This window comes from Lithobates pipiens, unplaced genomic scaffold, assembly GCF_037356315.1.
Source record: "Lithobates pipiens isolate NorthernLeopardFrog02 unplaced genomic scaffold, aLitPip1_a1.2 Scaffold_13, whole genome shotgun sequence".
Taxonomy (NCBI): Eukaryota; Metazoa; Chordata; class Amphibia; order Anura; family Ranidae; genus Lithobates; species Lithobates pipiens.
The window spans coordinates 258,678,517-258,701,860 of NW_027507718.1; the positions used below are offsets into that span (position 1 = coordinate 258,678,517).

Below are 23,344 nucleotides of genomic sequence, written 5' to 3' on the forward strand. Positions count from 1 at the left end.
GTGGCTTGGGGTTACTGCTAATAGTACTGAAATTTAACCTTGAGCCACACTAAGGAATGCCACCAGGGGGGTTAAGCTACATATTCTGACTGCTGGTAATGTAACAAATGAAAAAACTGTGGGTATTATTCTAGCTAATACACTACAATTGTATTCTGTCTATGACCTACAATCACCTAAGCTTGACAGATTACTAGAGCACCAGGCACCTTACAGAGTACAGCACCCACATCCACAAAACCAGATCCTGCCAGACTTTGTTCTCAGCATATGAGGATTCTGAGTCCTGCCATTACTGTGTTTGTAACATTTCTGTACTTTGTATGGTTTTAATGCTGGATTTCTGAGATGCTATGTTGTGGTCACCTCTCCATTATGCTGTATGGAAGTAAGTTATAGTTAGGATACATCATAAAAGAGCTGTATGTGTGCTGCTTAGAATAGAAAATAAAGACTGACTGATTGATCAATTGATGCATTGATTGAAAAAAAAGATGTACTTGTGTTAAGATTAGCAGATACATATGCTCTGGGGAGTATTTGCTTATGGATTACAAAATGTTCACGTTTGAAAGAACATACTGAAACGAATAAGGCAGTGTTCACATAAATCATTTAATCAAGTGTTAAATGGAAACCTTTTTTTTTCTAGTACATTGGGTAACACAGTTTCACCTTGCTCACTAAATCACTATTCTCTACTTCTTTAATAAATAAACTCCTTAGAGGCATCTACAATATTCATTTAATATAACACACACTGAACATTTGTATCAGATTTTGTCTGTTCCCCCATTCATACATACAAAATAGTAAATAAATGATTCATTTTTTAATTTTTGTTTTCATTTTTAAATGGATTTTTCTCACTACCCTTTCTCTCTCCCTCTCTCTCTTCCACATATGTACAGCACACAGTTCTGCTACTTGGAAACCACATAATCTGATAAAATTATCTGGAGAAAAATAACTTAAGTTGGCGTGAAATTTCACATAGTTATCTCTGAACCTCAGAGACATCATATCAGGCCCAGGCTGTAGACTCTGTATGCTATGAGTAGTCAGTAGCCTCTAGTCAAATATTAATCCCACACCAACTGAAGGCTTCTAAGAACACTAGCTGAATGCACAATTTACAAGTGAGTCAACATGAAGTATACTCAAAGAAATGCCTCCTTTAATTAAAGATAATTTTGTATCAATATTAAGCATGACATATTCTCTATTGTAAAATTAATCTACGTGCATGGGTGCTGAGCTTCTGGAGTATTGCATTTTGAAGGATATACGCTTTTTTATTCCCCTAATATTTTGATTAGGTCTGATAGACACAAGAACAATGACTCACCTCTTAATTTACCATCTGTATGCTCATAATACATTCCATGCAGCTTATTATTGTTAATGTTTAGTATGATTATGATTTTAGAACTAGTTAAAAGTTTAAAGGGAGTCCTTCAAAAAAAGAGTCATTAAAAGTCTAATTGTTTATACACAATTGAAAAATAAACATATGTGGGTGACTTTAGCTTGCTTGGAGCCAAGGAATGAGCATGACTATTGAAGGTTGCTCTAAGATAAATATTAGGCATTACAGTTCTATTTTGACACAAGACCCCTGTGGATTTTACATTTGTATAGCTCTTTATTCCTATTTCTTCTTTCCATTCATAGCAAGAGCTCAGTTGCATAAAAAGCAAGTTGCCAAATATACAGTAAATATACTACTAGGCTCGGAAATAGATACAATTGGCCAATGTCTTCGTTTTATCAAGCCAAACTATTATGACTTAACAACTAAGTCGAAACCCATTCAAAGGAAAATATAAAATGTAATGAAACATTTGATTATTACAGAATATCATTATATAATGTTTCTATGAAATTGCATTATCCACCAACATTTTCTCAGTAATGCATTTTCTTTAAACAGAAAAGCATACAGTATTAGGATTGACCTGAAGAATTTCAGAAAAAAATATCTATATGGTAAAATAGAACATGCACCCAACCTATTAGCATATCCTAGAGCATTGGGAAATAGTCATCTAGCATCCAGGGTGAAGATGCCACCCCCCCAAACAAATGTATGAGCATTATGCCAAAAAATAACCCCCCCCCCCAAATAAATCCCCTCTGAATGTACAAATCCTCCCACCCCCTGCTCTAATCCTCTCCCTCCCCAACCTCCCTCTTAGCAAAATTCCTCTACTCCTCAAATGCCCCTTTGAACATAAATCCTCTTCCCCTCTTCAAAAAATCCCCTCTCCCAGCCACAACCCCCCAATCCCCTCTTCTAGCACTTATCCTCCCCCCAAATCCCCCTCCTAGCACAAATACCTCTGATGATCCCTACTAGCACAAATCCTCCCCACCCCCCCAAATTCCCCTTCCTAAGAGAAATCCATTCTCTTAGTAAAAATTATGTCCCTTCTCCAGACTGATCCTAGACATACACTCTTTTTAGCAGTAACATGAAATATGATGCAGTGGTTTTTATTTACAAGTTTGTATGTCTTTTACATATTCCTTGTTAGAAAATTAGTGTTTTAGAGCAGGACATAGGCCTAACAAACTTTTCATATATTCTGTTTAATAGGACACAAGATATAACAAGACCCAGTAAAAGTATCCCTGTGGGTTGGATTTTTATTTCACACTCTGTTTTTATAACACTGTACATAGTTACATAGTAGGTAAGGTTGAATAGAGACACTAGTCCATCCAGTTCAACCTGTGTAGGTGTATGTGTGTCAATGTTGATAATAATTTCCCATATCCCTGTATCTCATTGTGTGGCTTCATATTTTCTTACACTCCCTGAGACTAAAAAGTTTACTTTCTTCACTGGGATCACAATTTAGGTATTTGTATACTGCTATTATAGCTCCGCTCAAGAATCCCTTCTCCAGGGAGAACAAATTCAGTGCTTGCAGTCATTCCTCATAATTGAGGTCCTCCAATCCACCTACCAATTTTGTTGCCCTTCTCTTGACTCTCTCCAGGTCCAGCACATCCTCCCTGAGGACTGGTGATCATAACTGGATGGAATACTTTAGATGTGTCCGAACCAGAGATTTATAAAATGGCAGGATAATTGTTTTATTTCTGGAGTAAATTCCCTTTTTTATACAAGCTAATAGTCTCCTGGCTTTGCTTGCTGCAGCTTGGCATTGCCTGCTATTGCTAAGTCTGTCTTCTACCAGGACCCCCAAATCTTTCTCAATCCCTGATTCTCCCAGAGGTTCTCCCCCTAGTGAGTAGTTTGTGTTTAAGTTTTTAGCCCCCAAATACATCACTTTACATTTCTCCACATTAAACCTCATTTGCCATGTAGTTGTCCATCCCATTCTTTTATGCAGGTCTTTCTGTAAACTTTCTGTATCCTGATGTGAAGTTATTACCCTGCTTATCTTTGTGTTGTCTGCATAAACTGAGATTGAGCTATCTATACAGACCTTTATATAATTTATGAATAAATTAGACAGAATTGGTTCCAGGACAGAGCCTTGGGATACCCCACTTACCACTTCAGACTAGTCTGAGCATGTGTTATTTATCACCACCCTTTGGACATGCCCCTGTAACCAGATTTCTACCCATGAACTTTATAGTCTATGCCTACAGACCTCAGTTTGTAGATTGAGCATTTATGGGTAACTGTACTGAATGCTTTTGAAAAATCCAGATACAAAAAATCCACAGGCCTTCACCTATCTAAATGACAGCTCACTTCCTTGTAGAATGTCAAAAGATTGATCTGGCAGGAACAACCTTTCATAAAAGGTTATGAAAAAACTACTACTGATAAAACTGTTTTCATCAGCCAATTCTTGAATATAGTCCCTTATCATCCCCTTCAACAGTTTACTTACTGTATCTGAAGAATAATCTGCCATGGACCCTTATTTACTCTGAATGCATTTTTTTTTTTAATCAGAAAATAACTTTTATTTCGCTTGTTGCACAGTACAAAATATACACCAGACAGTGCAGAAAGAGACATAAGGAAACAAAAGCAAAACATTGATTACAACAACGTAAGATGCAGTGAGAGAAGAATCAAGTCCCAAAAAGAATGATTTCACAACCCATTCCCTTGCATTTGTGCATTTAATCCCTTTCGGTACATACCCTCGTTATTCCCAGGTTCTTATTACAACATACCATTATTCTGTCCACTGACTCTCCCCGTCATTCCTTATACACCAGGCTATCCACTGTGCAACAATTCCAATATCATGTATCTTAGATAGAAAAGAACCATAGCAACTAATATGTCAAAAACAACATTACATTCAAAGTAACCCTTTGCAGTACTTTTAGTTTCCTGTGTGCACATTCTAGATAAGAACAGCCTAATAAAGTGGTATTCCAACGTTCCCTCTTCCAATAGCAGAAATGCCTTGTTTTCGTACGGCTCACTATCCCTATCAGCAGCCCTTGGGCAATCGTGCTCCGGGTGTCTATCCCAGAATCAGTCTATCTTTGATAAGTTGGTAGGGGACCAACCCCGGAACCTCCAGCCATGCTTGCCACATTAAATACTCTGAATACATTTTAGGTCCATGCTTGTTTTTATATGGAATTTTTTGGTCAGCATGGAGCTCCTTTTAGGATTTTTGTTTCTGCAAAATAATCTTTTGCTCTCTTGCAGATCCCAAAGCAGGGATAAAATTGTTAAAGGACAGCTGTACTTTTCTTGAAACAGCTCCAAGCCAACCCAGCACCACCCCTAAGCTAAACCCTCAAACCCTTTGCAGCTGTAACTTATCTTAGCTTCATGACCATTGCTTACTTCATTGGTTTTAAGTCTGTTCAACAAAATTCTCTTTAGCAGTGAGTCCCCATAGGTTTAAAAGGGACAGATATCCAGACTTTGTATACAAATTCATTCAAAGCCATGGAGACGGTGCTGAAGAGTTATGATGACAGGCTATAAACTGTGGAGGAGACCACAGTTCTGAAACTACATTAAATGATCGGGTATGGAGCTGGTAGGGGAGTAAGTGTAGTTTAGCTTGTTGGGGTAGGGGAGTGAATGTTTAGATAAAAGTATACCTTTACTGTAAAAGTTTGGATATCTCAAGCAATTCTGTATATATGAGTAATGGTCTTTTTAAACACATACTGTATAGGCAGGCATAATTGCATCCTCTCCTATTACCCACTCCTTTTGCATGTCTTACTTTAGGAGCCTAGGTTCTATAAGAGGGGTTTAAGTTGTTTAAACCTTCCGCTAAATGACTAATGTTTGTAGCTGCACTATTCTGACAAACCCATTAAGTTAAGATGTTATTAATGTATAGAAAATATTGTAGCCACTTGTCCAAAATGTCATTGGTAACTTGTAGCAATGGTAATTTAATTAAGTTAAAACATTAATGGTATTTTAGAAACAGCGCACAAGTAAAAGAGTAACAGAAAGAAAGAGCAATGGTACCCTACAGGGAGTAAGCCGTTTAGCGTCATGAAAGCATTTTGATAAATATTACCAAGCACAATAATGTATTACAAGAAAAGTCTCTAAAAACTGGCAAGGCTAAATAAGCCCCATTAATTTTAACAGTAGGGCACAGAGAGAATATGTTTTATTCATGTGACAGGGTGCTATTTCACACCGCTATAAAATAACAATATGTGCTAGGTAACAGCTGCCATCAAACAGATTGCTGCCTGTTGCAAACTGAAAACACAGCACAGCTGGAGAAATGTGCCAAAATATTTGTTCTGCAAATCAAAGTCTGGAAGATAGTTTAGCTTTTAACAGTTCAGGAAAGCCTAAAAGTGTTGAAATAGTCACATTGCAGGGTGTACTAGTAGGGTTTTTTTTTACCACTTATGGTTGGTGGGAGTTTATGTACTAAAGGAGGTGCAAGATCATGGAATTAATTTGGAATTGCAACCTAATGCATCTTGCCAATGGAACCGTGTTGCTGTGCAGCACAAATTGCAGCATTGCATTAATCTGCATTACATTGCACTGCCATTAATGGGTGACAAAAAATCCTTGTCTATCTGGAAGAGTTAGGCTGCAAAAATAACTTCCATTTAAAAAATATAAATTAGGACAATAGTCATGGAAAAGAGATTTCGTTTTTTTAATTTATGTCAATCCCTACTCACAACATCCTTTTCTTGTAGAAGTGTCAGACAACTGCAAGCAAATGATAACCGGCTAATTGTTGAAGATTGAAATAGAATGATTTAATTTTCATCTGCATATTGCAAATGACATCCATATAGCTCCTAAATGAATTATGCATGCGTTTGGTGCAGGAAAAGTTAATGAGAAGCTATTCTACAGTATTTTATATTTCACAAATTAAATAAAAATATTAAGGTTTATCAGTTTTTGGATTAAGCAAATATATTAAAAAATTTTCAACAATAAGATTAGGTATGTGTTAATCCTGAAAGTCAAATTCACATAGTCATAAAAAAATAAAAAAATTCAAAGTCTTACTCCTACTATTATGCTAATTCAGATGTTTAGGAGTGTAATTATGGCATACTTGAAAACGGAAAGTTGGCAATTAATATGATGTGTTCACACATTTAAAATGATGTATTTTAAATAAGGGGGTTTAAATTTCTTCAGCTGGTAAACCAAAGAATTTATGAATATGATTAGAAGCGTCCTACATTGTAAAATATGTATCATGTAAGCTAAAGACCTTAAATATGCACTCAAAACACATACTACACCTATTAATTATGTTTTGTAATATGATATATTTGAAATATATATAATTATCTATATCATGCTGAGAATTTAATGCAAAGCTGTAAATTGCTTAAATCCTTCAGTAGATCTGTATTTGTATATATGTTTTTTACAGGTAATGCTTGGCCACTTACAGGTTACAATTTTTGTGTCTTCCTGTGATTTATGATTTATTGCGGGAATAGTAAAACGACAGCGTGTTACCTTGTATTTCATAATAAATGGTGTGTGTGTGTGTGTGTGTGTGTGTATACTAGCAGAATTGGGCCTTTTCTACAACTGGCAATGTTAAGGATATAACAAACATTAATATATGTGTCTTAATATTCACTATGTGCAGGAGAGTTGTGTAGAGGAGATGACAGAGATGACTTGTAGAAAAAAAGTGTGGATAGTGAAAAATTTGTGTAGGATGGGAGGGCCAAGGGTGTGACAGTGATGGGTACATGCAGGTTAGAAGTGTGGAGGGAATGACAGCATGTAGTATATATGCAGCATAGTAAAAGTAGTATATATTAAAAAAGACTGTAAACATTTTTTCCCAGCCCAGCTAAAAACTGATTTTCTGTTGCATACATTTATGGATACCTGTGTGTCAAAGCTACTTTGTAACGTGTGATCCGAACCTTAATTATGAGAGACATAGATGTCACATTCGCAACTGTGTCACATACTATATATTGCAATGTTAAAATGTAAGCAGGCTTCAGCTGAAGTCAGGACAGCCTCCTGCTCTTCCTGATCTTTTAATTTGACCCAAGAGCCTGCTAGTTTTATATATATATATATATATATATATATATATATATATATATATATATATATATATATATATTTCTAGATTGTAAGCTCTAACGAGCAGGGCCCTCTGATCCCTCCTGTATTGATTTGTATTGTAAGTGTACTGTCTGCCCTCATATTGTAAAGCGCTGCGCAAACTGTTGGCGCTATATAAATCCTGAATAATAATATATATATATATATATATATATATATATATATATATATATATATATATATATATATATATATATTGTATACACTCTATAAAATATACATGGACAATACAAGAATGTGTTGCCAAGACACATGTTCTCATTTCAAAGCTGTCAGCCTGTCAGCATTAGCACTTGGATCAATACAATCTTACAGGAGAATTCAATTTATTGTAAAGTGTTATACCAGTCTTAACAGAACACTAAGACTTTGCAGGCTGATAGTATACTGGTCAGGTACTGTGCCTTGAGTTACTTGCCTGCTGTGGTTAGTGGTTCATGCTCTACAAGAGTGAAGCTCTGTAACCTGGATAGTTCTGCAAAGAACATCTAAAGATGTGAATTGGTCTTTACACTTAGCAGATGTTTACTAAAAGAAGTTTTAATTATATAGAATATAGGTAATTGGCCGAATGACCAGACAGGGAACAATTGTAACTTGCTGTTTCCTAAACAGGTGCAAAGTACAGATTCAGCCTAGCAAAAAGCATGCATATACTGTAGAATAAGACTATGACAACAGAGTTTAACCACTTCAAAAAAGGGCACTTTGGTCCATTTCCTGCCCAGGCCAATTTTCAGCTTTCAGTGCTGTTGCACTTTAAATGACAATCGGGCAATCGGGCAGTCATGCAAAATTGTACCCATATGACATTTTTCACACAAGTAGAGCTTTCTTTGGTGGTATTCAATAACCACTGTTTTTTTTGTAAAAATTAAAAAAAAAGTAGTTTTTATCCACTTCCGTTATAAAATTTTGCAAATAAATAATCTTTCTTTATAAATGTAGGCCAAAATGTATTTCGCTACATTTCTTTGTTAAAAATTACCCAAATAAGTGTTTATGGGGAAGGGAAGTTATAGAGTCCACAAACTTTATATAAAAATTGATCAATCAAATTAATTCCTTGAGGCCCAAAAGCCAGGACAGTAGAAATATTTCTCAAACGACCCCGTTTTGGAAAGTAGACAATACAAGGTATTTAGTGAGGCTTTGTGTACACGAGACATTGTTCAACCTCTCCTGAACTATTTATCTTGACAGCTAGAAACCGGTGTCTAAAAACCTGCAGGTAGCCACGTTTACATGTCACGTTCAGCCATATTTATCCACATTTGCATCTAGAAGCGTTTGAAAAAACATTTTTTTTTTCAAAATAGCCAACAATGAAAAACGCCTGTAAATGAAACATGGCTAAACGTGAGTCACCACGTGCGTTTGGCATTTGAAATGCCTCTAAACATAGCTTCTGAACACTTTTTTGGGGTTCTAAAAAAATACTCTAAATGCAACTGCCTAGAAATGACTATAAACGAACCTGTGTACATATATAACATAAAGGAGAGTTCCAAGAGCAGTTGAAAAAAATTCTCAACTGCTCCTAAACATCTATTTACCAGCAGCAGTGTACTTGAGGCCTAAGTGGCATGGTGAGTTTTTTTTTTAAATTGCTGTAAACTAAATGTAGATGTATTGAGTAAATATTTTTCTATTCCTTTATTTCTTAATGGCTTGCTGAGCCACTGACTTGGAATGCAGTGCGTGTGTGCACATTCGACTTAAAGCTGACCTATGAGCTCAGCTTCCTCCCCCAAGTTGCCCATGGTAGGGTCCCCATCATTGTGTTTTAGTCTTCATCTAGCAGTAAGCAATCCTTGATGATGCAGAAAGTAGTGATGATGTTATAATATCAGCACTACTTTCTTCATCATTGCAGACTAAATAAAGGGAGCCATGGTTACACCCCATCAAGGAGTTTGGCTCCTGATCCTCTGCACTCAGAGTAGAGACTTCTATGACCTGGGAATCATTCACCCTGCAAGACAGAAGGCATGTTGTGGCAAAGTGGTAATGTGAGGAACATCTCCAGATTCATGGTTAGTATTGAAGCCAGAGCTAGTTTTATTTTAAGAACCGAATGGAGTTTAATTTTATTTGCTTTCAATGTTGAACTATAACTCAGGCTTTACTCACTCGTGGCATGATTTTTCTGGGCCAGTGATCCAACAAGTTAACAATAACAGACTCCATATTTCCCTGCCTTTAATAGCAATTTATTACTTATTAATTAATGTTCTGTTTGAGAACAAGTATTATACATTGACTTATTGAATTATCCTCTCTAGAGCATAATATGAGTATAATGTTTTTTTGTTTTACAAAGCTACACACTGTATATATTACTTTCTCATTTGTAAGAAATTATTTTGGAAGTGCTATGATGAAATGTTGGAAATGTATACATAGTGGAATGATAATATACTGCATAGATGGAGATACTTTTCAGAGCTGATCATTTTGATAGAGTTTAGAAAACACAAAAATGAAAAAAGCTTAAATGATGGAAAAGAAAAGTCTGCAATGTGCACGGCAACATAATGAAGTGCAAAGCTTTATATGAATTCATACTATAAAATGATCCCTTAATCAAAAAATCTTGAAGCATCGTGAAGTGCTTCCTGTTGTTCAGTCCTTCAGCTGGCAATCATTTGTAGTCTTCTAGGGATTTATGAAGGGATTAATAAAGGTCTCTTAAAGCATCTTTCTCATTTAGGTTCTTTCTGTTACTATGCATGCACTGTATCGGGTACCTCCTGCAGGGAACTTTCAGCTTGTATGGTTTATAACTCCTGAATATGTTTTATTATTTCATTTTAGTAAGGTTGGACCACAGTGAAAAAGGTGCATTCCTCTAAATTTAGTTAAATAAAATAAATAAATAAATAACAGCGCAAGGCACAGTACTTACTATTGGTTTAATATGTCCCTTGGGCTGCTGGCTCCTGTTTTGCTTAAACCCCCCCAAGCTTCTATAAGTGAAAATAAAGGACATGCCAGATAAATAGTAAGTAATGTCCCTTGTACTGATTTTTGTTTGTGTGTATGTGTGTGTGTTTTTTAATTTGGCTAATCAATTGGATTGTGTCAGTGCACAGACACTAAAGCTGGCAGATCTTTTACTGTATGTCTTGGCGTACATGCACTGGTTGGCATGTGAATTACAATCTGAGATTAGGCAATGCATTGAATTTTAATCTGCTGTGATCCTTTCTAACAGCTTAATGATCACTCCATGAAAATGTAATGTTTTAGGTATAGATGGAGTCTAGCGTATATATATATATATATATATATATATATATATATATATATATATATATATATATATATATATATATATATATATATATATATATATATATATATAGATATATATATATAGATATATATATATAGATATATATATATATATATATATATATATATATATATATATATATATATATATATATATATATATATATATATATGTATGTATATCTATTATAATGGTGTAGATCTAAAGTTGTTATACAAAGCTGTACCTTCAGTTCAATATAAAGTATTAATCTGCATTACTAAACACGAAAATCAAACCACATAATTATGTGGTGCTTATCTCCAAATAACTATTGAGATTGAACATCCATTACTATAATACAATTGGGCACCATTCGTAATGAAAGCCTACACAGATTATTAACAGCATGGTGCTTTGACTTTAACATCACTCAGGGAGAGAGTTTACGATCTATTCTTGCCTTCCCAAGATAATCTGCTTGTTGCTAGCTGCAGTTTGTTATCATGTATTTAATACTAACTTTCTCAACTGCCTTTTTTGTAGAAAATGTCTGTGTTGTGTACATCAAAATATGTAATATAGGACCTAGGTGTGCAACTTGTCACAAGGCTCTCAAAAAGGACAGATTCATGACAGATTTATGGGTCAATTGCTTTTTTGAAATGTTATTAGTTCAGTTTAATTCTATTGAGAAACACATTTTGTATGACACAGTACAACGGGAAAATGCTGAATAGGGGTCCTGGAAAATGTAAAATCTAGACCAGACCATGAAATGAAGGCTGAGCAACACTATGGGGGTGATTTATTAAGAAGAAGGCACTGCACCAGTTTTTACATTGATTGGTGTGCCGTAAAAATCATGAACCAAATGTGCGAACCGGCGCACATTGAAGCACAAATAGCGATAAGAAATACTGTAAACTGCAACTGGTGCTAGTGTAACTGCTGTTTTCTCATAATAGCGCACGGCCAAATTGGCTAATTTCATCTCATTGGATGTGTCATTGTTAGGCAATTAGTAGGTGTTCTCAGTTAATTAACCCTTTTGATGCTAATCTCATTCCTATCACTTTTAATATACCTTTGAAATGTGATTTTACATTTTTTATCCAAATCTTTCAATACATTACAAAGAACAGAGAAGTTTTTCTAAACCCAATAAATTTATATTTTCAGATCTTGACCTTTAAAGGTGACCATACACTGCAATCAGTTAGATCTTAAATAAATTAGATTTAGTGCAAGAGCCTGTTTGATTTCCTATAATTCTAATTAATTGTTCAAGTGTGTCTTCCTATTACCTATTTTGCCTAAATATCCAGTTGTACAGAGATTGGCCAATCTGATTGCATAGTGCATGACCATCTTAAGTGCCAAATTTGGAATGTAGATGTGCCATGACCAACGTGTATTTTCAAAATGATATTTATTGGGCATTATACAAGGCACATGAAAAAACAAATTTTTGCTAGAGTGATCAGGAATCTTCAAATGATGACCCCCCAGCTGTTGTGGAACTACACATCCCATGAGGCATTGTAAAACTCTGACATTCACAAACATTACTAGCCATGATAGGAATTGTAGTTCCTGAACAACTGGAGGGCCATAGGTTGAATACCCCTGTGCTAGACCATTATTATGCCTCCAGAATTGGGAGTGTGGCATCTACCCAACTTCTATCTGTCGGTGGACACAAGAACCTACATCTTTAGATATATCTACAGTGGTGTAAAAAAGTGTTTGCCCCCTTCCTCATTTCCTGTTCCTTTGCATGTTTGTCACACTTAAGTGTTTCGGAACATCAAACCAATTTAAACAATAGTCAAGGACAACACAAGTAAACACAAAATGCAATTTATAAATGAAGGTGTTTATTATTAAAGGTGAAAAAAAATCCAAACCATCATGGCCCTGTGTGAAAAAGTGATTGCCCCCCTTGGTAAAACATACTATAACTGTGGTTGTCCACACCTGAGTTCAATTTCTCTAGCCACACCCAGGCCTGATTATTGCCACACCTGTTCACAATCAAGGCATCACTTAAATAGGAGCTGCTTGACACAGTAAGGTCCACCAGAAGATCCTTAAAAGCTACACATCATGCCGAGACCCAAAGAAATTTCAGGAACAATTGAGAAAGAAAGTAATTGAGATCTATCAGTCTGGAAAGGGTTATAAAGCCATTTCCAAAGCTTTGGGAATCCAGCGAACCACAGTGAGAGCCATTATCCACAAATGGCGAAGACATGGAACAGTGGTGAACCTTCCCAGGAGTGGCCGGCCGCCCAAAATTACCCCAAGAGCACAGCGACGACTCATCCAAGAGGTCACAAAAGACCCCACAACAACGTCCAAGGAACTGCAGGCCTCACTTGCCTCAGTTAAGGTCAGCGTTCATGCCTCCACCATCAGGAAAAAACTGGGCAAAAATGGCCTGCATGGCAGAGTTCCAAGGACAAAACCACTGCTGAGCAAAAAGAACATCAAAGCTCGTCTCAATTTCTCCACAACACATCTTGATGATCCCCAAGACTTTTGGGACAACATTCTGTGGACCGATGAGACAAAAGTGGAACTCTTTGGAAGGTGTGTGTCCAAGTATATCTGGCGTAGAAGGAACACTGCATTTCATAAAAAGAACATTATACCAACAGTAAAATATGGTGGTGGTAGTGTGATGGTCTGGGGCTGTTTTGCTGCTTCAGGACCTGGAAGACTTGCCGTGATAAAAGGAACTATGAATTCTGCTGTCTACCAAGAGATCCTGAAGGAGAATGTCCGACCATCTGTTCGTGTACTCAAGCTGAAACGAACTTGGGTTCTGCAGCAGGACAATGATCCTAAACACACTAGCAAGTCCACCACCGAATGGCTGAAGAAAAACAAAATGAAGACTTTGGAGTGGCCTAGCCAAAGTCCTGACCTGAATCCTATTGAGATGTTGTGGTATGACCTTAAAAAGGCCGTTCATGCTCGAAAACCCTCTAATGTAACTTAATTAGGACAATTCTGCAAATATGAGTGGGCCAAAATTCCTCCAGGACGCTGTAAAAGCCTCATTGCACGTTATCGCAAACGCTTGGTTGCAGTTGTTGCTGCTAAGGGTGGCCCAACCAGTTATTAGGTTTAGGGGGCAATCACTTTTTCACACAGGGCCATGATGGTTTGGATTTTTTTTCACCTTTAATAATAAACACCTTCATTTACAAATTGCATTTTGTGTTTACTTGTGTTGTCCTTGACTATTGTTTAAATTGGTTTGATGTTCCGAAACACTTAAGTGTGACAAACATGCAAAGGAACAGGAAATGAGGAAGGGGGCAAACACTTTTTCACACCACTGTATATGTAGATATATCTATGTACACACACACACTGAAGGCAATATATATTGGCCCAGAAGTGAATCTGCACACAGGAAGTAGGTGTGCGTTTTGAGACCAAATCATTTAGACATACACACATGATCCACACAAGCACCACCCCATGTAAAAATAAATAAAAAATGATCTTAATTTGCAAATAAGGATCATCTCTTCCTCAGAGAAAACAGTGAGCGGGGCATGGTGGTGGGAAGAAATTAGCAGCAGTGCAAGCAACTTCCTGGAGCCATTCCTGTGTGCTGGCCACTGCTTCTGGGAACCAAATCTGCGCCATGGGTACACACCTCCGCACACACAGCAGTTGTGCAGTTCACATACACAGCAGTCACGCATCTAGATGCATTTGGCATATCTAGCTGCAGGAACCCAATTTTTATGTAAATTAATAGTAAAGCAGATGCAGATTTCCAGGACTGGACTAACAAATGTTTATAGTGAAAGGCAACTGGTGTTTTCTATTAAACAAGGTCTAAATGGGCCATTGACATGCATCACAGTTGAACTTAGGAATGTGACTTTGCAAAGTTAAACTAAATGAAATTCTTTCTTATTTTTCCTTGGGGATAGAGCGCAGAGGGATTAGAAGTCTTGTGAGTTTTTCGGGATGTCTGCACCCCTAATAGGGTGAAGACACCTCCCAAATTTCCCCAGTTTCTCCTTCAAATTTTTTCACTTCCTGTCACATAGCCAAACAGGAAGTGAGGGTAAAACCCTACCAATGTTTTTCCTTGGGGACACACAGGTCAATCTAAATAATTTCCCCTTTAGGTAAATTGCACTCTAGCATTTTGCTGTGTACACTCCAAATTATTAGATATCTCGGACTTTGGGGGTTTATTTACTAAAGGCAATTCCAATTTGCACTACAAGTGCAGTTAGAAGTGGAGTTGCTGGAGATCTGAGGGAGACATGCAAGTAAAATAAAAAAACAGCATCTTTGTTTCTACATTATTGGATGATAAAATCATCAGTGCTTCCCCTCAGATTTACAGCGAGTACACTTGTATTGCAGAGTGGATTTGCCTTTAATAAACCCCAAAATAACTAATAATTTGGGGTGTACACAACAAAGAACTAGAGTGCAAATTGCCTAATGGGGACACTAGTTAGATTGCCCTGTGTGTCCCCAAGGAAAGACATTGGTAGGGTTTTACCCTCACTATGTGACAGGAATTGAAGCCAGTTGTCAGAAAATGTACGGTCCGTGATACTTTTTTTATTTGCACTAACATACAATTTTTCAGTGCAAGCTTTCGGGGTATGTCCCCTTCTTCAAGGTCCAAGCAGTACTACTGCTTGGACCTTGAAGAAGGGGACATACCCCGAAAGCTTGTCCTGAAAAATTGTATGTTAGTGCAAATAAAAAAAGTATCACGGACAGTACTCAATTTTCTCTGTCACAATTGCACTAATACGGCTACAATCACAGAAAAAGATAGCAAAGCCCAACCTAAAAAAGGCAAGCAGGGGTTCTAACATTCACTTGGTTTACCTCAAATGGCCACAATTAGAATAGGAATGTCTTGAGAAAGATTTTAGCTCAGTGCTCTAAATCAATGGTTCTCAACCCTGTCCTCAAGTATCCCCAATAGGCCATGTTTTCAGGTTTTCCTTCATCTTGCACAGGTGCTTTAAAGCACAGTCAATGGCTTGGTAATTTGGACAGCGGTTTCAGCTAAGATAAATTCCCAAAACATGTCCTGTCGGGGGTACTTGAGGACTGAGGCTGAGAACCACTGCTCTAAAATGAAAAATTGAATACTTACCTCTCTGTAATTTTCCTTACCTGGTGCCTATCCATGGCAGCATATGCTCAATCCATGCATATGGTACCACGAAGGCACCAGGAAAGTAGCTTTTAGACAAATCACACCTTTTTTGTATTGCCATGCCAATCAGCCTAGTTAAGCTGCAGCTGGGAAATCTGTTGCATGAAAATTGTTTGGGGGGGGGGGGGGGGGGGAGTGTAAAATGCATTACTTGGATTGAGCATGAATCTGCAAAAAAATTTACAAAACACATAAAACATAACAATTTGCTACAAATTTTATTGGTTAACAAAACAGGACTTGGAAAAGAGCAAGGAAAGCAAAAAACACATGAATGTTAATTAGAGACACTAACAGAATATGGTTTAGAGGTCTGACCATTTTGCAGAGGAAATTAACAGGATTTAAAAGGACTGTTCCCACAAACAGTCTCTTAAGGATTTAAAAATGTATTAGTCACAACATCTTGAGGAAGATTTTTCAAAATAATGCAGTACAGACAATTAAATCAAAGTGAAACTAACAAAAAATAAATAAATAAATAAATAAAAAGTAAAAAATACTTGCTCTAAAACACATCTGTTTTGCAAAGACATAACAAACAAATACAAAGAGAAAATACATGTGTTACAAACTCTATAAGGACACCCAAATGTACTCTCTTGCCACACATACACCATCAAGCAATCTGACCTCTTTTCAGGTCGAGATAAAGAATGCTATCCGCAAGCTTTATATAACATAGGTTTGTGTACTAATGAGGCAATTGGAAACACATGCACCCTCCATGAAACACACAAAATGCAAGTTCACCCAGTGTAGAGACACTACTTCGAAGTGGGTACACCTGTTAAGGATGTCCTTAAATTACTAACCCAAAAAACACACTCTCTGAGCATGCCCAGAAAAATCCAAGTGCTGTTCAGACACAAAAAGAACAAAAACCACAAAAAGTCCACGACCAGACCAACCCAAATGTATTTCACATGCCAAAAGCTACAGCAAAAAAAAAACAAAGTCCCTGAGCATGCCCAGACCAACCCAAATGCAGCTAGTACAAAATAAGCCACCCCCCGTCCAAAATTAAGCACATCATTCAGCATGCTACAAAATTACAAATGGGAAAAACACCCAGGGGGGCAAAAAAAGAGACTAGCAAGGGTAAAAGTTATACAACAAAAACCATTGCATTCTATGGGAACTGACTTGTTAGTTTTGCTAGTCCCCACTTGGTTAGTTTATATTATAGTTATTGGCCTTAAAATGGGTATGAGGGCATAGGTCCCGCCCTGAGGGACATATATGAATGTCTCCAATTTGAACAACCCCAAAAACAAAATAAGGAGAAGTGTCTTTATAAATGCAAAATTGCTTAAAAGGTAGTAACTTGGGAGGAGGGGCTTACTCTGCCTGTAAAGTAGTACATTTATAGCATGTATCCAAAATGCTGCTTCAAAGATGTACTGCTTTAGAGAACTTACAAATCTACATATCAGCTGCAAGATTTTAACCCAAAACAAAAAATAGCCTGCCCCCAATACATACAAGGCCATTTGTGTCTGTTAAGGCTTAAAATGAGAGCCCCCACATCAAAAATACCACCCCAAACTAAAAAAATATTGTGCCCCTCCCACACTAACAAACCCCTAGACACAGCAAGCCAGCCAATGGAATGGGGTTGGATGCTTGGGGGCAGGAGGGGCTCTGGCACCCCAAAAGTCAACCACCTTGTTGCCATATTCAGGGAGACAAGGGCCTCTACCACACAACCCTAGGCTGGGGTTGTGGGGGGCTGCAGACAGGGGGCTATACGGAATGTGGAAAGACCCTTTAAACTAGTGGATACACAGCTATGTTGAGTACATTTGGCCTTGTATGGTTCAGGAGGTTGGGCGATCGCTCTTGTCACCCCTTTCCTAGCTAGCCCTGTTGTATGCTCTGAAAAAGGATGTGGTTTGGATTTGTGAAGGCAGCTCACAGCCTTTTGAGAATGAAGTGGAGTGTGGAGTTACCCTTTAAAAGCAAAAGTTAGCCTATGGAAATCCAATGGATTAGAGGGGGAGACAAGAGCAATGGAGAATGGAGTGTGGAGTTCCCCTTTAAAAGCAAATGTTAGCACATGGAAATCCAAGGGATTAGAGGGGGAGACAAGAGAATTGGAGAATGGTGTGTGGAGTTCCCCTTTAAAAGCAAAAGCTAGCTCAAGGAAATCATATGCATTAGAGGGGGGAGGTTAAATGCCCTTTTAGGAGGAGCTAGAGGGGTGAGAGTCATTTTACATAATTTTAACAAGGTGCATGTCACATGTTGGCAACGTAACATGCTAACATGACCTGTGTGCAAATCTCCTTAAAAAAATATATAAAGGTAAACCAGCATAAAAACAAAAAATTCAAGTTTAGAGATGCATCTATTCAACCCATGCAATTGCATGTACATTGCTTAATATTTACTGTTGGTTGTGCAGTGAACAAACTTATGTGAATGAGCGCAAGAGCCACCTGCGCATGCGCACTGTTTACATTGATCTCACGCAGTTCTAAACGTACTTGCAGGCACAGTAGGCTTTCTCTGAAAAAGTTACTTTCTGACTCTATTTTGGGCATTTTTGTTACTTGGGCAGTTGTTACTAAACTGCCTCACATCACCCCGTAATATTGGCACATCCGTCTTCTGTCAATTCTGAATTGAAGATGTCGTGCGCCATGTTCATAGTATCGTACAGATTGTATTCTCCCGTTCGCCGTTATCAATATAGTAAATGGGGGATTCGAGCTCTGTTACCGGCGTACCATTTCGTAAATATAGAAATGTGCATTGTGCCACGCTGTGCGCCTCTACTGATGGCTCACGGCTTTTGTAAATCAACCCCTATGTTTTTGTTAATACTAGTTCCATATAGGTACTGCAATACTGTGATAAAGAGTTTGTCAAAAAATGAAAATGGTAGATATTTTCACTATGACAGCCTGCAGCTGTTCTGTAAACTGCTGGTATACAAATGCTATTTGCCTTTCCTGAATCAGAAAGGTAAACTCATCTAAGTAATCTTACAATTTTAGGCGAAGGGGAATGCACTTAATAAGGAATGGTGGTCATAGATGGATTGAAACTTGGTCAGTTCAGAAGGGACCAGCTGAATTTTGATCCATGTGTGGCCACTGCCATTTAAGTTGTCAATCAAACAGCAGCTGCAGCCAATGGCTGCAGTGCTGATCTATGTATTCTGCCAGACGTCCCCTTTCTGTCTGAATACTATAGCACAGTGGGGAGGATTCTCACTGACCGAATGGAAAAAAAACTGCCAAGTATGGCCAGCTTAACTCCAATTTTGTTGAGAAAAAAGCAAACCCCTCTGGGTGGTCAATGTGCATTGCAGGGATTTTAACAATGTTTGTAGCAGATTCCTACCTTTTGTTGTTGAGATGACTGATTGTTTCACCAGACTGATGGCATACTCATTTTGAATGAGAAGGCTTGGTTAATTTTAAACATCTAGTTCACTTTCTGTGTTCTAATAAAGAAAACAAAACAACTAAATCCTCCGAACCTTAAAGAACCCCCTATCTGCCACTAACAAGCTGCAAACGTTAAACACGTCTCATACGTTCGTGCACATTAAAGCCAAAATTGAATATACGCTGCGCTGGAATGGCTATGCACTGAATAATCTGTATCTTAATCTATAGTTATAGATCCACAAGAATATAATAATGTGCATAAAATAGTAAACATACAACTGGTGTAAAGTGCAAGTGCAAAATATAGCAAAACAAATAATGTGCACAAAATCTGTAAACACACAACATAAACACACAACTATATATAAAGTGCACAAGTGCCAATAAAACTCTAGGTTATATGGAGCCCTAAGCCCTTGTACACACGGTCGGGCATTCCGACAACAAAATCCATCAGATTTTGTCCAAAACTGGTGTTGCATACACACGGTCGGACAACGTTGTCGGAAAATCCGATCGGTCGTAACGTGATGACGTTATTTCGTAAGCTCACCTCAGAGCGTGTGACCAGCTTTTACACTGAGTCAAAACACGCATATGAACCACTATAGGGTTCTCAGCTGTTATACTGGATCAGTAGTATCCTCAATGCAATGATCTCAGAAGTGCATGAAAAAAGGAAAAAGACTAATAGTGCAATACCGTTTTCAAAATGTAATAGACCAGTTAAAAAACATTCCCCTGCCGGGGTACTCATATATATAAGGTGCGTCAGTGCACAGTACTTCATAAGGCTCAATAGAATACTATAAACAGCATAGGCATGGTTTGTATCTCCTCTAGGCAGGTGTACTGTCCCTCGCTCCGTCCTGGCCCCTGCCCTATGCGTGTCGATACTCAGGGTGTGGTGCATCTTCCTCAGGGGGTAATATGTATTGTATATGTATTTCAAGTGAATCAAAAAAATTTGGTTTTTTTTAACACTTGCACGGCAGCATAGTTCAAGATGTATGACAAATTTATATTACAATATGTACAATATTCTATTGTTTATCTTATTGAATTATGTTCAGCTGATTTAGTGTTTAAATGAATCTTTTGACTGAATGAGTCACTTATTATCTATGATTACAAGAATAAGTTAAGTCATGCAGACATCATTGGAGTATAATGTGCTGTGATTTTGTCTCCATCAGAAATCTGTTCTGCTTGTATTTTAATTGCCATTGTGTTGATAGAAGCTATCAAATCATATTGTGTTGCCTTTTTAACCACAGAATTGCCTGTAAAAATCACTATTGCTCACAGCAAAGATGTGTATGGTGTTCTGTAACATCCACAATTGCACGACTCTATTGTCAATGATCTGGCATTTAAGGGGTAACCGTTTCTTAAGTGTAGTTGCATCATATTAGATTAACCCCTCATATTCTCCAATGAACCCTCTTCCCCCACCCAGCTTATACTAACCTGTCCATAGGGAGGGCAATGCTGCATAGCCACTTTTCCAAATTTTCTCTGCCCAGTTGCCACATTCTAAACTAAAGCCTAACTCCAGGAAACATGCTGCTGGACTAGTGCCCTCAGCATCGCCCCTCACCCTACATGCTCCAGCAGTCTAAGGTCCTGATGTCATCAAGACCATATCAGGGACAATAGCCCTGAATTGGACTTGATGACACAGAGGGGCAGTCCACCATTAGAGCATATTGTAGGAAAGCACTGTCTACTGGGAGAGTCGAGGATCATATGACATCCTGGATGGGAGGTCTAGGTGGTGTGCGCATGAGCACCGCATTAATCAGGAGCTGGTGCGCATGCCTGGTGGCCACGATGTCTGCCACGCACCCGCAATTTCGCTATAACAGAGCAGATCCGTGTCCTGTCAGGGGAGAGGAGACCAATTGTGTGTTCCCAGTACAGAGGAACACTTATCGGTCTCCTCCCCTTGTGAGTCCCCCCCTACAGTTAGGATTACTCCCAGGTAACATATTTAACCCCATGTTAACCCCTTCTGTGCTAGTGACATTTATACAGTAATCAGTGCATTTTTATAGCACTGATCGCTGTATAAATGTGAATGGTCCCAAAATACTGTCAAAAGTGTTCGATGTGTCTGCCGCAATGTCGCCATCATGATAAAAATCGCAGATCACCACCATTACTAGTAAAAAAAATGCCATAAAACTGTCCCCTATTTTGTAGACGCTATAACTTTTGCGTAAACCAGTCTATATACACCTATTGCATTTTTTTTACAAAAATATGTAGAAGAATACATATCAGCCTAAACTGAGGATTTATTTTTTTCATTGGGATATTTATTATAGCAAAAAGTAAAAAATATTGTGTTTTTTTCAAACTTGTCCCTCTTCTTTTGTGTATAGCGTAAAAAATGTAAAAAGCAGAGGTGATCAAATACCACCCAAAGTAAGCTCTATTTATGGGTTGAAAAAAAAAATAAACATTTAATTTGGGTGTAGTGTTGCATGTCCGCGCAATTGTCATTCAAAATACGACAGTGCTGAAAACTGAAAATTGTCCTGGGCAGGAAGGGGGTAAAAATGCCCTGTATCGAAGTGGCTAAGTAAAAATTCTGCTCACTATTGTTCAATATAGGATGGGCAGATCAGTGGTGTAATGGTTAGCACTTCCATCTAGCAGCCAAAAGGGTCACTGGTTCAAATCCCTACCATACCACTCCCTGCCTGGATTTCGCATGTTCTCCCTGTATAGGTTTCCTCTGGGTACTTCAGTTTCCTCCCACACTCAGAAGACATGCTAGTAGGTTAATTGGTACCTGTAATACATTTTAAATAAATAAAATAAGTTAGACTCAGGCTGGAGAAGCTCACAGCAGGGGTCTGGTGCATCCCTGTCCACAGTTTTAAGTCTGATTTCAGTCCCAAGTTTTGGCTGAATTCGGACCAGGAGATGCAAGGGCACTCCTGTGCAATTTACTCCGGAGCCACTTCCAAGATGTGTGAACTGACTCCGTAGAGAGCCAGCCACAATCTCCTGACATGCGATTGGATTTGGGGGAAACTCGCATCCAATTCACAATAGTGTGAACCCAGCCTCAGGATTCTTATATGTCTGACATGTTCCAACAGCTGGATCTTCCTCTTTTAATTCTCGACCATCTGGGAATTATTTTCCCACATTTGTTTGATCTAGTATCAGCTGCAAAATATTAGTCATTTCAAATAAATTAAAACCCCAACATGGAAAGTGGGAGCCTTGCTTGATGTGTGTGCAGACTCAGGAACCTAAGCTCAGATATCTTCCTATTCCAATAGAGCTTCTGACACATACAGGGTATGAGAAGCTGTCAAGAGTTTTTAAACTCTGTGACACCTACCAAAAATAAAAATATACAGTATATATTTTTGGAAAAACTGACCCTTTAGCAACCATGCTTTAATGATTCAAGTGTACATGTTTAAAGAAGATGGGATTGTTCAGAGATGGTATTCTGCTTTTGTAGCTAACCACCATTTTGTGTCTAAGGCTAAATTTAGACTGTCCTAGAGAACTAAGCGAGGCTACAGCAGACTGTTGTGCATAAGAGCTCTTCAACCACATTAGTAACAAGGATTGATCAATTTTTAATAACACACCAAATCTAAGCCCTTAACCTTTTCACCTGGTCCTGCACCAATAGGTTTTACATTGGTGCCAAAAACCTGTAAATTGGTACCAGCATTTTGTTTTAATTGTGCAGAGGATCATTGTGTAAAATATAATTTTACGCTGAGAAACCAACAAGCATATCCTGTAAAAAGAACAATAATATTTTTTTTTTCCTGACTGGGACAAATACACAATTGCAATATATGCAAATAAGGGGGCACATGTACGAAAATATTATTCAAATTCTG

General features: G+C 37.8%; 1 protein-coding gene across 1 annotated transcript in view; it reads left to right on the plus strand.

Moving 5' to 3' along the window:
- The window catches only part of GRID2 (glutamate ionotropic receptor delta type subunit 2), a 1,483,303-nt gene that overhangs the window by 583,286 nt on the left and 876,673 nt on the right, over nucleotides 1-23,344 (plus strand). The window lies entirely within an intron of this gene.